The sequence below is a fragment of the Mauremys reevesii genome, unplaced genomic scaffold, assembly GCF_016161935.1.
Source record: "Mauremys reevesii isolate NIE-2019 unplaced genomic scaffold, ASM1616193v1 Contig19, whole genome shotgun sequence".
NCBI lineage: Eukaryota > Metazoa > Chordata > Testudines > Geoemydidae > Mauremys > Mauremys reevesii.
The window spans coordinates 732,779-745,325 of record NW_024100815.1 but is presented as its reverse complement, the minus strand read 5'-3'; the positions used below and the strand labels follow the sequence as shown (position 1 = coordinate 745,325).

At 53.7% G+C, this 12,547-nt stretch overlaps 1 long non-coding RNA gene across 1 annotated transcript; it reads right to left on the bottom strand.

Annotated features, from left to right (window-relative positions):
• Positions 1 to 8,254: 8,254 nt before the first annotated feature.
• Positions 8,255 to 12,142, bottom strand: LOC120393353. Its single transcript, XR_005592005.1, has 3 exons — positions 11,347 to 12,142; positions 10,261 to 10,415; positions 8,255 to 8,673 (listed from the first exon to the last, which is right to left on the bottom strand). It is a non-coding gene; the product is annotated as an uncharacterized LOC120393353 (long non-coding RNA).
• Between the last annotated feature and the right edge of the window lie 405 nt (positions 12,143 to 12,547).

Genomic DNA, 12,547 nt, shown 5'->3' with positions numbered 1-12,547 from the left:
GAGTCGACAGTGTGGCCTTGTTGCCAAGAAGGCTAATGGCACTTTGGGCTGTATAAATAGGGGCATAGCCAGCAGATCGAGGGATGTGATCATTCCTCTATTTGACATTGGTGAGGCCTCATCTGGAGTACTGTGTCCAGTTTGGGGCCCCACAGTACAAGAAGGATGTGAAAAAATTGGAAAGAGTCCAGCGGAGAGCAACAAAAATGATTAGGGGGCTGGAGCACATGACTTATGAGGAGAGGCTGAGGAAACTGGGATTGTTTAGTCTGCAGAAGAGATGAATGAGCAGGGGATTTGATAGCTGCTTTCAACTACCTGAAAGGGGGTTCCAGAGAGGATGGATCTAGACTGTTCTCAGTGGTACCCAATGACAGAACAAGGAGTAATGGTCTCAAGTTGCAGTGTGGGAGGTTTAGGTTGGATATCAGGAAAAAACTTTTTCACTCACAGAGTGGTGAAGCACTGGAATGGGTTTCCTAGGGAGGTGGTGGAATCTCCTTCCTTAGAGGTTTTTAAGGTCAGGCTTGACAAAGCCCTGGCTGGGATGCTTTAGTTGGGAATTGGTCCTGATTTGAGCAGGGGGTTGGGCTAGATACCTCCTGAGGTCCCTTCCAACCCTGATATTCTATGATTCTATGACTTCTGCGGGGGGAGGCATGCTGGACAGCGCCAAGGATTGGGGAGACAACCAGGTGTGAGCCCAGGGTGCAGAGAGAGCTGGGGGAGGGTCTGTGTGTCTGTAACACTTCCCTGTCCACTCCCACAGATGGAGTCCAAGAGAGATAGGAAGGAGAGGACGAGAACCCCAGTACTAAAGAAAAATAAGGTGCATCCTAGCTGGACCTGGGGCTCTGTGGGGTTAATACCAGTGGAAGGGACAAGAGTCTCTTGTGCAGCGTGACTATGCTGGGTGCAGGAGCAGTGGGGTGCTTTCCAATTGTAGCTGTGACAACATCATGCAAAGGGGGTTCAGGGTAAGCCCTGGGGTGTGGGTGATGCGAGAAGGAGAGCCTAGCCATCACGGCAGATTGTGATGATAACTTTTGTTTTTCCCTCTTGTGTTGTGTTTGGCACCAAGGGGAAAGAAATGTGGGTGTGGAGGGAGGGGAAGAGGGGAAAGAGTCCAGCCCAGTGGTGAGATGGAAAACGAGTGAGAGCAGAAGCGTTGTTGATGCCAGGCAAGACAATCACCAACGAAATCATGCTGCCCGAGCATGGTGAGATTTTCCCAGGGCCCCCCGAGTTGCCCGAGGCCCTGGGCATGGGCCCCCTGTGCGTTAAGCCGCCACTGCAATGGCTGCAGGGCTCAGGATACCGCTTCCCAGCATGCCTGGAATGCCGGGCGGAGACGGAACATGCGGGGAGCTACTACCAGAGCCAATCAGAAGTTAGCGCTCGGAGACAAAGGGGTCAGTTTACATGTGGTTATTGGCTGTTGGGGAGTGGAGCAGAGGAGCCAATCAGAAGCCAGTGCTCGGAGACAAAGGGGTTGGTTTCCATTCGGTTGTTGGCGGAGTGGAGCTGAGGGAGACGTCACAGCCTGGGAGGTGCCCATTGACACTCAGACCGAAGACCCGGTAAGAATCCCTTTTGCTTGTTTTCCTTGTGAATTTCAAGCCAGCCAAGGAGCACAGGGCAGCATCAGCCCCTAGAGAACTGATACTCAACTCCCATTCTGCTGCGCAGGGGCTGGGAGGAGCTGGTTGGGGCGGGTCGGGCCCCTTGTCAATGCTGTGATTGTTGATGGGTTACTAGTCTAGTTGCTCCTGTTCTTTCCTTAACCCCAGGCCTTTCTTCCCTCTGCCCAATAAGCTCCCTCACTTGTTGTGTTGTTACTGGGAGATTGTGATAGATTTGTACCCTTGTGCCTGGATGACAATCCTAGTCTGTTATTGGGCACCAAACACTTCCCAGGGCACAGCAGCCCTTGTGACTCAGGCACTAGGAGGGGCCCCCTGGGGTGGAGTCAGCAGGGGCCAAGAGAGTCCTGCACTTCGGACGGAAGAATCCCATGCACCGTTACAGGCTGGGAACCGCCTGGCTAAGCAGCAGTTCTGCAAAAAAGGACCTGGGGATTACAGTGGACAAGAAACTAGATATGAGTCAGCAGTGTGCTCTTGTTGCCAAGAAGGCTAATGGCATTTTGGGCTGTATAAGTAGACGCATTGCCAGCAGATCAAGGGACGTGATCATTAACCTCTATTCGACATTGGTGAGGCCTCATGTGGAGTACTGTGTTCAGTTTTGGGCCCCACACTACAAGAAGGATGTGGAGAAATTGGAAAGAGTCCAGCGGAGGGCAACAAAAATGATTAGGGGGCTGGAGCACATGACTTATGAGGAGAGGCTGAGGGAACTGGGATTGTTTAGTCTGCAGAAGAGAAAAGTGAGGGGGGATTTGATAGCAGCTTTCAATTACCTGAAGGGGGGTTCCAAAGAGGATGGAGCTCAGCTGTTCTCAGTGGTGGCAGATGACAGAACAAGGAGCAATGGTCTCAAGTTGCAGTGGGGGAGGTCTAGGTTGGATGTTAGGAAACACTATTTCACTAGGAGGATGGTGAAGCACTGGAATGGGTTCCCTAGGTGGAATCTCCATCCTCAGAGGTTTTTAGGGCCCGGCTTGACAAAGCCCTGGCCGGGATGATTAAGTTGGGGTTGGTCCTGCTTTGAGCAGGGGGTTGGACTAGATACCTCCTGAGGTCCCTTCCAACCCTGAGATTCTATGATTCTAAGGACCCAGGTTCCATCCCCCCTGAGGCAAGACAGGCCCATTGCTGAGAGGCTTTGTTGCCCCAGACTCACGGCTGCTCCCTGCTCAGTTCCAGGATGGACGTGCTGAGAAGGTATCTCAGGAGGAAGGTGGCCCCGGAGCCAGAGGGGACCAGCTGCCAGCGTCCCCAGACAGAGAGCTGCCCCTCCATCCGCATGGCATGGGAAGCAGGCCCCGGCCACCCCAGGAGATGGTCCTGCTCGGCCTTGCTCACTGGGAGGAAACCAGCCCCCAGGGCTGGTGCTGAGCAGAGAGAGACAACATCCAGGCCGAGATGGAGGTGGCCTAAGTTCAATCTGGGCAGGCAGGACTCAGCCCATGGCAGGAGCCAGGCAACGCAGCTCTGGGTTTGCTTCTGCTGGAAGGCCTGCCCTCATCCCAGCTGCGTGGGCCAGCAGGAGGCATTCCCAGGGCAGGAGCTGGGGGATCGCTGCCTCAGCTGCTTAACTGTTGCCGGAGAGGAGAGCAGCTACTCTCTGGAGGTTCTCTGCAACACGGAGGCTGAGTGGTCCTCCACTGCAGGTGAGGAGACCCCCTGGGCATGGGGAGGAGCAAGGGCCATTAACACCCAGTCGCTCTGTCCCAGTCATTGTGGGGATCCCAGCCCAGGGGTCTGGCCAGAGCCACGTGAGCTCAATGACATCAGCGGGAGTTGCAGAGCCACCCCCTGCAATGGGGCATGGGGGGAGCTTCTGGGAAGTGGGTCCCTGATGATTTGGAGCAACTCCCAGGGAGGATGGGACAGTGAAGGGCCCACTCTGCCATGGGGCCACAGGGCTGAGGGTCTATGGGAGGGACACTGTGGGGATCTCTCTGCCATGGGTCATTGGGGCTGAGGGGTCTGTGGACGGGGCAGTGTGGGGATCTCTCTGCAATGGGTCCTGGGGCTGAGGGGTGTGTGAGAGGGACACTGTGGGGATCTCTCTGCCTTTCGATGCTTACATGGGAGGGAGAAACATTAAATCTGCTCTCCCCATCCTTTCTCACCCCTGTCCTTCCTCTTCCCCCCTCCCCAGCAAGAGTCACCCTCTGCCCTTGTCTCTCTGATGCAGAGACCCCCACAGACCAGTCAGAGAAGGACTTTGCCCCTGAGGAAAAGACAGAGGAGGATGAAGACCCTGACACAGAAAGAGAGGAAGAGGAGGAAGATCTAAAGACAGAGGAGGAGGAGAAGCAGGAAGAGCAAGTCCTGATTAGTGAAAAAGAGGAGGAGGTGGAGGAGCTAGTGATGAAAGAGGAGAACATTACCACTGAGGAGGAGGAAGACCTGGACACAGAGGAGAAGGGGGAGGAGGAAATATCTATAGAAGAGAACAAGGAGGAGGATGAGAACCTGTTTGCAGAAAAGGAAGAAGAGGAGGAGGAGGAAGAGGAAGAGGAGAATGTGTCTGCAGAAAAGGAAGAAGAGGAGGAGGAGGGGGGGGATGTGTCTGAAGAGAAGGAAGAGGAGAATCTGACTACAGAAGAGGAAAAGGAGGAGGAGAACTTGTTTGCAGAAGAGGAAGAAGAGGAGGAGGGGGATGTGTCTGAAGAGAAGGAAGAGGAGAATCTGACTACAGAAGAGGAAAAGGAGGAGGAGAACTTGTTTGCAGAAGAGGAAGAAGAGGAGGAGGAGGAGGAAGAGAACGTGTCTGCAGCAGAGGAAAGGAGGAGGAGGAGAATGTGTCTGCAGCAGAGGAAAGGGGGAGGAGGAGAATGTGTCTGCAGCAGAGGAGAGGAGGAGGAAGAGAACTTGTCAGCAGAAGAGGAGGAGGAGGACCTCTGCACAGAAGAGGAAGAGGACTTGATCACTGAGAAGGAGGAGGAAGAAGAAGGTAAAGGAAGAGGAAGAAAGGAACACCTGATCATGGAGCAAAAGGAAGAAGAGAAGGACCTGGCCATGGAGCAGGAAGAGGAGCACCTGCCTGTGGAGGAAGAGGAAGAGGACCTGGCCACAGGAGTGGAGCACCTGGCCATGGAGCAGGAGGAAGAGGAGGAGGACCTGGCTCCAGAGGAGAAAGAGGAAGACCTGGCCATGGAGAAGGACCAGGCCACAGAGGAGGACAAGGAGGATCTGGGTCAGGAGGAGGAGAAGGGAGAGGACCTGGCAATGGAGGAGGACGAGGATGTGGCCATGCAGGGGGAAGAAGAAGAGGCGGAAGAAGAGGTAGAGGACCTGACTATAGACTAGGAGGACCCAGGAATGGAGGAGGATGAGGATGTGCCGATGCAGGGGGAAGAAGAAGAGAAGGAGGTGGACCTGGCAATGGAAGAGTAGGAGCAAGAGGACCTGGCCAGAGAGGAAGATGAGAAGGAGGAGAACCTGGCCACGGAGAAGGAGCAGGAGGAAGAGGACCTGACCAGAGAAGAGGACGAGGAGGAAAAGGAGGAGGAGAACCTGGCCACAGAGGAGAGGGAGGATCTGGCCAGAGAGGAGGAAGTGGAGGAGGGGAGGACCTGGCCATGGGAATGGAGCACGTGGTCATGGAGAAGAAAGCAGAAGAGGACGACTTGGATGAGGAGGAGGATAAGGAGGGCAAAGCCAAGTCCTCCTCCACCTCCATGGCCAATTCCTCCTTGCCCAGATGCATAATCCATTCCCATTGCCAGACTCTTGCCCGCGGTGACAATGAAGGAGCAGGAGAACTTCTGGGCTGCACAGTCGGGTGTCACGGGACGTCTGTGGAGCCATTGACAGTGTGTTCTGTGTGGGCCATTTTCCTTCTCTGACCCAGGGGTTCTCTGCTCCCAGAATCTCAGCCAGGGAGGCCACCCTGCAGAATATGGCCCCGCAGTTTGGTGATGGGCTGCAGGAGTCACCACGTAGCTGTGCAGCAGCCATAGCACCTGCATTGACCAGGGACCAAAACCTGCAGCCCTCACAGCCCAGGCTGCCCCACGGATGGCAATGGGAGTGTAGCCTGGGCAACTAGCTGCTGGGCCAGGGCATATAGAGAGGACTCAGAGATGCAGCAAACCAGTGGGCAGAGAAGTGAAGGAAGTAAGGGAAAGAGGAGAGCGAGGAGATCGGGGGAGCTGCTGCAGTCAAGGACCCCAGCCAGAAGAGAGAAGCTGGGTGGGTTAGACACACAAAGTCCTGCATCTTGGCAGGGGTTAGACTAGATGAACCTTGCCAGAGGCGGCGAGTTATATGGGCCTGTGGTGCCCGGGCTCCAGCAAATTCAGGGCCTCGAGGGGCCCGGCTCCACCAATGTTCAGGGCAGGGTTTCTCCCCCAGCCCGACCTGCCACTCCCACGTGCCACCCCCAGAGCATCCCCCGGCCCTGCCTGCCACCCCCACGTGCCTCCCCCAAGCGTCTCTGCCTGCCCCCTGCATCTCCACACTGTGCTCCTCACTGGCCGCTGCCACTGCAGGCTACAGGGAGCGGCGCTGGGGGCAGGCTGAGGCGGCTGCTGCGCCTGTGGAAGTAGGAGGCGCATGGCAGCCTCCCCGCCCCCACCAGGTGACTCCAAGTCGAATCTGAGGGGAGGGGCTTATCCCGGTTGGACCTCCTGAGCAGCAGCCTGGTGGGGCCTGGGTGAGTGTCTTGTCCCTGGGGGGAATCCTCCCCTCTGGCCCCCCACCCCAGCCCCAGGGCAGCCTTCCTGCTGCACCCCAAACTCCTCATCCCTGGCCCAGACCCACACCCTGCACCCCCTCCTGCACCCCAACGCCCTGTCCCAGCCCAGAGCCTGCACCCAACACTCAAACCCCCTCTCACACCCAGCCCCCCAAACCCCTGTCCCATCCCAGACTCTGCACCCAGCACCCAAACCCCCTCCTGCTCCCAAACCCCAAACCCCTGTCCCAGCCCATACCCTGCACCCAGCACCCAAGCCCCTCCTGCACCCCAACCCCTGTCCCAGCCCAGACCCTGCACCCAGCACCCAAACCCCTCCTAGAGCTTGTACCCTTTCTGCTCCCAAACCCCAAACCCCTGTCCCAGCCCAGACCCTGCACCCAGCACCCAAGCCCCCTCCTGCACCCCAACCCCCTGTCCCAGCCCAGACCCTGCACCCAGAACCCCAACCCCCACCAGCACCCCAACCCCCCGTCCCAGCCCAGACCCAGCACCCCGAACCCAAACTCCTCCTAGAGCTTGTACCCTTCTGCACCCAAACCCCAACCCCTGTCCCAGCCCAGACCCTGCACCCAGCACCCAAACTCCTCCCAGAGCCTACACCCCAAACCCCCTTCTTCACCCAAACACCCTCCCTGGACCTTGCAGTGCCTTCTAACCTGATGGGTCTATAATTCTTTGATTCTAGCATCTGTCACCTCAAAAGAAGGGCTGGCGTGTCTGGATTTCCTCCGCATCCTCTGCAGTGAAGACAGAAGCAAGGAACTTTTTTAGCTTCGCCGCAGTGGCCTGGTCTTCCTGGAGTGCTCCTTTAGCACCGATTGCCTAGTGGCTTTGCTGACCGTTTGGCAGACTTCCTGCATCCCATGGACCCCCTCCGCGCGTCACACCGCCCAAGGCCCCGCCCCCGAGCGTCACCCAAGCCCCGCCCCCTGAGCGGCACCCCGCCCAGTCCCCACCCTGAGCATTGCCCCGCCCAAGTCCCCGCCCCTCTAGCGTCATGCTGCCCAAGCCCCGCCCCTGAGCGTCACCTGAGCATTGCCCCGCCCAAGTCCCCGCCCCTCGAGCGTCATGCTGCCCAAGGCCCCGCCCCCGAGCGTCATGGCGCCCCAGGCCCCGCCCCCGAGGGGCCCCCCAGCCCCGCCCCCCGCGCGGCGCCCCCCCCAGCCCCCACCCTCCGCGGCGCCCCACCCACATCCCCGCCCCGAGCGGCACGTCGCCCAAGTCCCCACCCCAGCCGAGCACCGCCCAAGTCCCCGCCCCCAACACGGCACCACACCTCCTAAGACCCGCCTCCCCCCAGCGCCGCCGGGCCAAACAAAAAAAAATAAACCCAACCCCCGAGTGCCCCCCTCCCAAGGTGCCGCCCCAGCCCGTGCTTGGTAGGCTGGTGCCTGGAGCCGGCCCTGATCCCATGTACTTAACAACCCTTTGCTGTTAGTTGTTGTGCCTTGGCTAGTTGCTCTTCACGTTCATTTTTGGCCTCTGCCCTATACTTTTCATTGGACTTGCCAGAGTTTACGCTTCTTTGTCTTTTCCTCACTAGGATTTGACTTGCCAATTGTGAAAGGTGCCTTTTTAATGATCTTAGAAAGGCTCTAGCGGCTGCACCAGCGCGAGCCTCTCCTAAACAAGGCCTGCCATTTTACTTGCACCTGGCAACTACTCCAGCAAGCACTGGAGCTGTTTTGCTGCAAAAACAAATTGGCCAGGTGAGACCGATGGCCTATGGTTCCAAAACTCTCAGTGAGGTGGAGGCGAGGTTTTCAGCTTGCGAACGTGAGGTATTCGCCTGGTATGGTCCCTAACACATTGGGAATATTTAAGTGGCACAGCTCTCATTGTGGTGAGGACATGCCATACTCCAGTAAAATATGTCATCTCTGGAAGAATTAATGAGGAAGGGTATCCTCTCCCGGCTGGCGGGATGGACTCTAAGTCTGGTCAATCGGGATATTCGTACTGAGAAGATCCCCCCCATACGAGAATCCTTCCCTATGCTCCGATTACCGCAGGAGATGAGCACGAATGTCCGTTGCCAGATCCTGATTTAGACTTACTATCTCCATTCTTCTTAGCAACATCCTGGGAAGAAGTACAAGGAAAAGGGTTAACACTCTGGGCAGTTGATGGGAGTGCTTGTCACCACGAAGGGCATCCTGTTGCAGGGTTTGCTGCAATCCAGGAGGGGACACAGCAAGTGGTGCAGGGTACGGTGAGGCCGCCGTCAGCACAAGCTGCACAATGAATTGCGGTCCTGGCAGTATCGTCTGGGGTAGCACCTGAGGAAAACATCTGTCTGTGTTCTGCTTCTAGTTGGGTGGTTCAAGCCCTTCCCATCTGGAAGAAAAGAGTTCAAAGTAAAAGCCCATACGAAGGGGGTCGGTTCTGGCCACGCTTGACAATCAGGCCAATCAGCTAGCAAAACAAGCTGCTAGGTTAGGATCAGCATATACATGGGATAAGACCCAATTTCAGCTGCTGTAGTTAAGATGCCGTCTCCAGATGTGTCAGCAGGCCATGGCATCTTGACCCTGCAAAAACAGGATAATGATCTCCAAGCCCTTTTAACAGCAGGGAAACATCAAGGATATGTAAGGACAAAAACGGATTGATTATAGCAACATCACCAAACTGTGAATTACCTGTACTGGTTATGCCAATAACTCCACGAAAAGAACTAATAACTGTAGCTCATGGCCAGGGACACTATGCTGCGTCCAAAACTTTGGAACGGGTGTCTAAGTGGCGTGGTTGCCTAACATAAAGGAGGAAATACTGGAACAAACCTTTTCTCGATTTGGTATCCCATCAGAAATAGATTCAGACAGAGGACCACACTTTGTGGGTGAAGTCACAAAAGCGCTGTGTGCGGCCTTAAACATCAAACAGCGGTTGCACATAGCTGCTCACCCGCAAAATCTGTTATCGTCGAGAGGCTAATAGAGCCATGAAAACTGCTCTTAGAAAAGTAATAGATGTGCAAGGAAGGGATTGGGATAGCAAACTCCCATATATCCTAGCGGCCATGCGATCTACTAGAACTGTGTGAGGGTTTTCACCGCACGAGATGCTAACTGGGAGAATTATGCACACCCCTGAACTTTAGTGGGTACACCGGATGAGTACCTTCCCAGGGTGCAAATAGACTTATACATGTCACAGTTGCTAGACACCATCAGCAGTCTTCAACATCGAGTAGCTCCTCAACTAAAAGCTAATAACCAAGTCATTAGTGCTTGGTTAGGCCACATTAATGATGTAGGATGGGTGGTTGGTACAAAGGTAATGTTTAGGTATTATATAGAAAAAGGCCATGTCCTTAGTCCTCGTTGGGTGGGTCCAGTTATCATAACAAACGGAGCAAGTGCCTCTGTATATCAGGTTCAAATACCAGCAAAGAAGGGGATCAAATTAAAGTGATTCCATAGCAGCCAGGTAAAGGAATGGAAAGGAAATCAACCCATTTAACTGTGCCAATCATATTTTCTCTTCCATTCCTAGATCGACATGACCGCCATCATCCTATTCTCTATGTATATAGGTTGCACTGTATTTGTTAAGGTTTGGTTAATTGATTTGGTTGAAGGTGACCATCTGTTCTGTATAACAGGGAGTCATTATGCCACAGAGGATCCCATGGCCACCCTGGATCCTTTGGAACAAAATGACCCCATTTCTGTTTTAATGATCAAGGAAGAACCGTGCTGTGTGCTCAAGTGGGTCAAAGAAAGATCGAACAAGGCAGGTATATTTCAAGCAGTAATTTCAGAAATGTGCCTTAACTATCAGGCTGCACCTGTGGGATGCAGAGAAAAAACAGAAATGTCATGTAAGTGGGATATAGTAAAACCTCTTTTGGGAATTGTACCAAACTTAGGGTGCCCAACAGTTCTCAGATTTGCGGTTGCATTAAATTGGAAGTACCTGAGCATGTACCATGGGGTGGGTTTCTGGAAATATATCAGCTCCTTGGGTTCATGAAAGACCTAGTGCCATGTTCAGAATTAGTACTCCAGCACAGTCCTTCCTTCTCGGCTCTCAATGTACTGTTGTATCCACACCTTCTTGCAATAGTTCGTCTATGCAGGGAAATGGATGTAAAGCAGGAAGAGTCTTTTCATTGTAAAACTTTCTACTGCAGTAAGATCAAGGTTAAATTTTCCCGTAAATAGTTAGACTTGTATAGGGAGGTTTAAAATGAATGTTACAACGGCAGACTCTGGTAAATGGTCTATGGTAGGTCCGTATGGAATAAGAGTATACCAATTTGTTTTGGTTCTTCCTTCTCCTATTCCTAGTTTAACTGGTCCCGTGGTAATTAGGGAAGAAGCAAATCAAACAGTTATTACACATCCCCAGTCTGCGATAAGGAATGTTTTAATCAGCACTACCCCCTCTGTAATACTATGGTTGTATTTGGGTTCAATGCAAATTTTTCGCCATGTGACAATTTATTCATCGGGTGGGTCATAATTTGGCAAAGCCACAGGTGTCGGCAGTTACATCTTTTTAAAACAGGTGTAACACCGACAAGAGGGGGAAATGTTAATTTCAGTATACATGTTTGCCGAATTATTCTGTATAAAAGTTAAAATAAGTTCTGTAAATCAAAAGGCCATTTTGTTTTGGTAAAAGGACAAGGCGACCTCCATTGGGGGTCAGGTTCTTGTTCCTCAGTACCTAGAAAAGGCGGGAAAGTGGGAAGAGCAGGAATCTGACCTTGCCCAGCAACAGCTCCCTACAGAGACCAATGAGGGGAGGGGCCAGGGGCACTGGCTCTTGAGCTTTTGAGCTGTCAGAGGTGCAGGTGGCTGCTCTCTCTCCTGGTGCGGTACAATCTTGCCACTGGCTATGGGCCTGCAATAGCTACTTACTAATTAAGTTGGGGTTGTTTGTTTGTTGTTTTGGGAAAGCAAACTTGCATACACGGACCTGGTCCGATTAGTTAGATCAATCGTGCACTCAGGACGCAAAGCGGGTTAGGGTGGGAGTTAAGATAGGGATACGTACCTGTCTGTTTCATCTGTTGTCCACGGTCAGTGTTCACTACTGGCTTCTCTTTTCTGGATCCTGCACCCCTTTATCGCTGATGTCTGTAAAGATAGAACATCTTGTATTATAAGTGCCTGTGTGTTATTCCGAATCTCCAGAATCATTAATCCATTCCCCTTTCCATTCCTTCCTCTCCCCTTAGCAAATAAAGTGTTGTTGTTTTATTTTATAGCTTTGTGTGTGTGGAGTTCATTAAAGTCAGCTCTGATAGATGGCCTTAAAAGGGGGACTCAGCGGGAGATAAACTGTAAGGCTCCCCGAGATCTTCTGATCAGATCGGCCTAGAGAGATAAAAATCCTTACGCTTGTTGAACCTCATCAGATCTCTTTTGGCCCAGTCCTTCTTGAGAGTGGGAAGGGGCTGGGACAGCAGCTTAAAGCCACATCTCCCCAGGGCAGCACAGCACAGCGTGCAGCGCAGGGGGCACATTTCAGTTAGTTTCACTTTGTGCAACTTAACCCTGAGGTTCTCAGCCCTGTGAATGAGACTGTGGAATTACCCAGCCCGTGGGAAAGACTGTGAGTGTAAAATATTCCCCAGGGTTGTTCCATCCCTGGGGGACCATCTGCCTCTGGAGGCTGGGGATGGAATCAGGACCTTTCACTGCCAGGCTTCTGCTTATGACCAGGACTACGTCAGCCGTGATCAAGTCTAAACAGTGACTTCCAATGAGCCTTAGCCCACCGACTGTTGTTAACGGGCAAGGCGGAAAGGCCTCAATTTACAACAATGGCCTAATTTTGGGTACCTCAGTTTCTCCTTTGAACTACAGGACTGCAGGAACTTGTTCCAACTGCAGCCACAGCTGCATGTGGAGTCCTTGGGCACTGCAGGTGTCCAGCCCCTACGCATGTAAAGGCAGGATCCCATATTTGGATCTGACATCAAGAGACATTCTTGAAATCTGGCCCCAGCCCACCACTGTGCTCTGCCTCCCATGCTGCCCAGGGTGGGCCAAAGGGGCTGTAGGGAAGGGTAAAGCCCTCCCCACCCTGGGAAATTCCTCCCACACAGGTGCCACTTGTGCCTCCCCAGCAGCTGTAGGCACAAGGAGTGCTCGGGGAGGGAGCATGGACAGGCTGGAGGGGAGGGGTGGAGCAGGGATAGAGGGGTGTGACCAGGGTGAAGCTGCACCTCAGTTTTATACAGGGCCGCCGA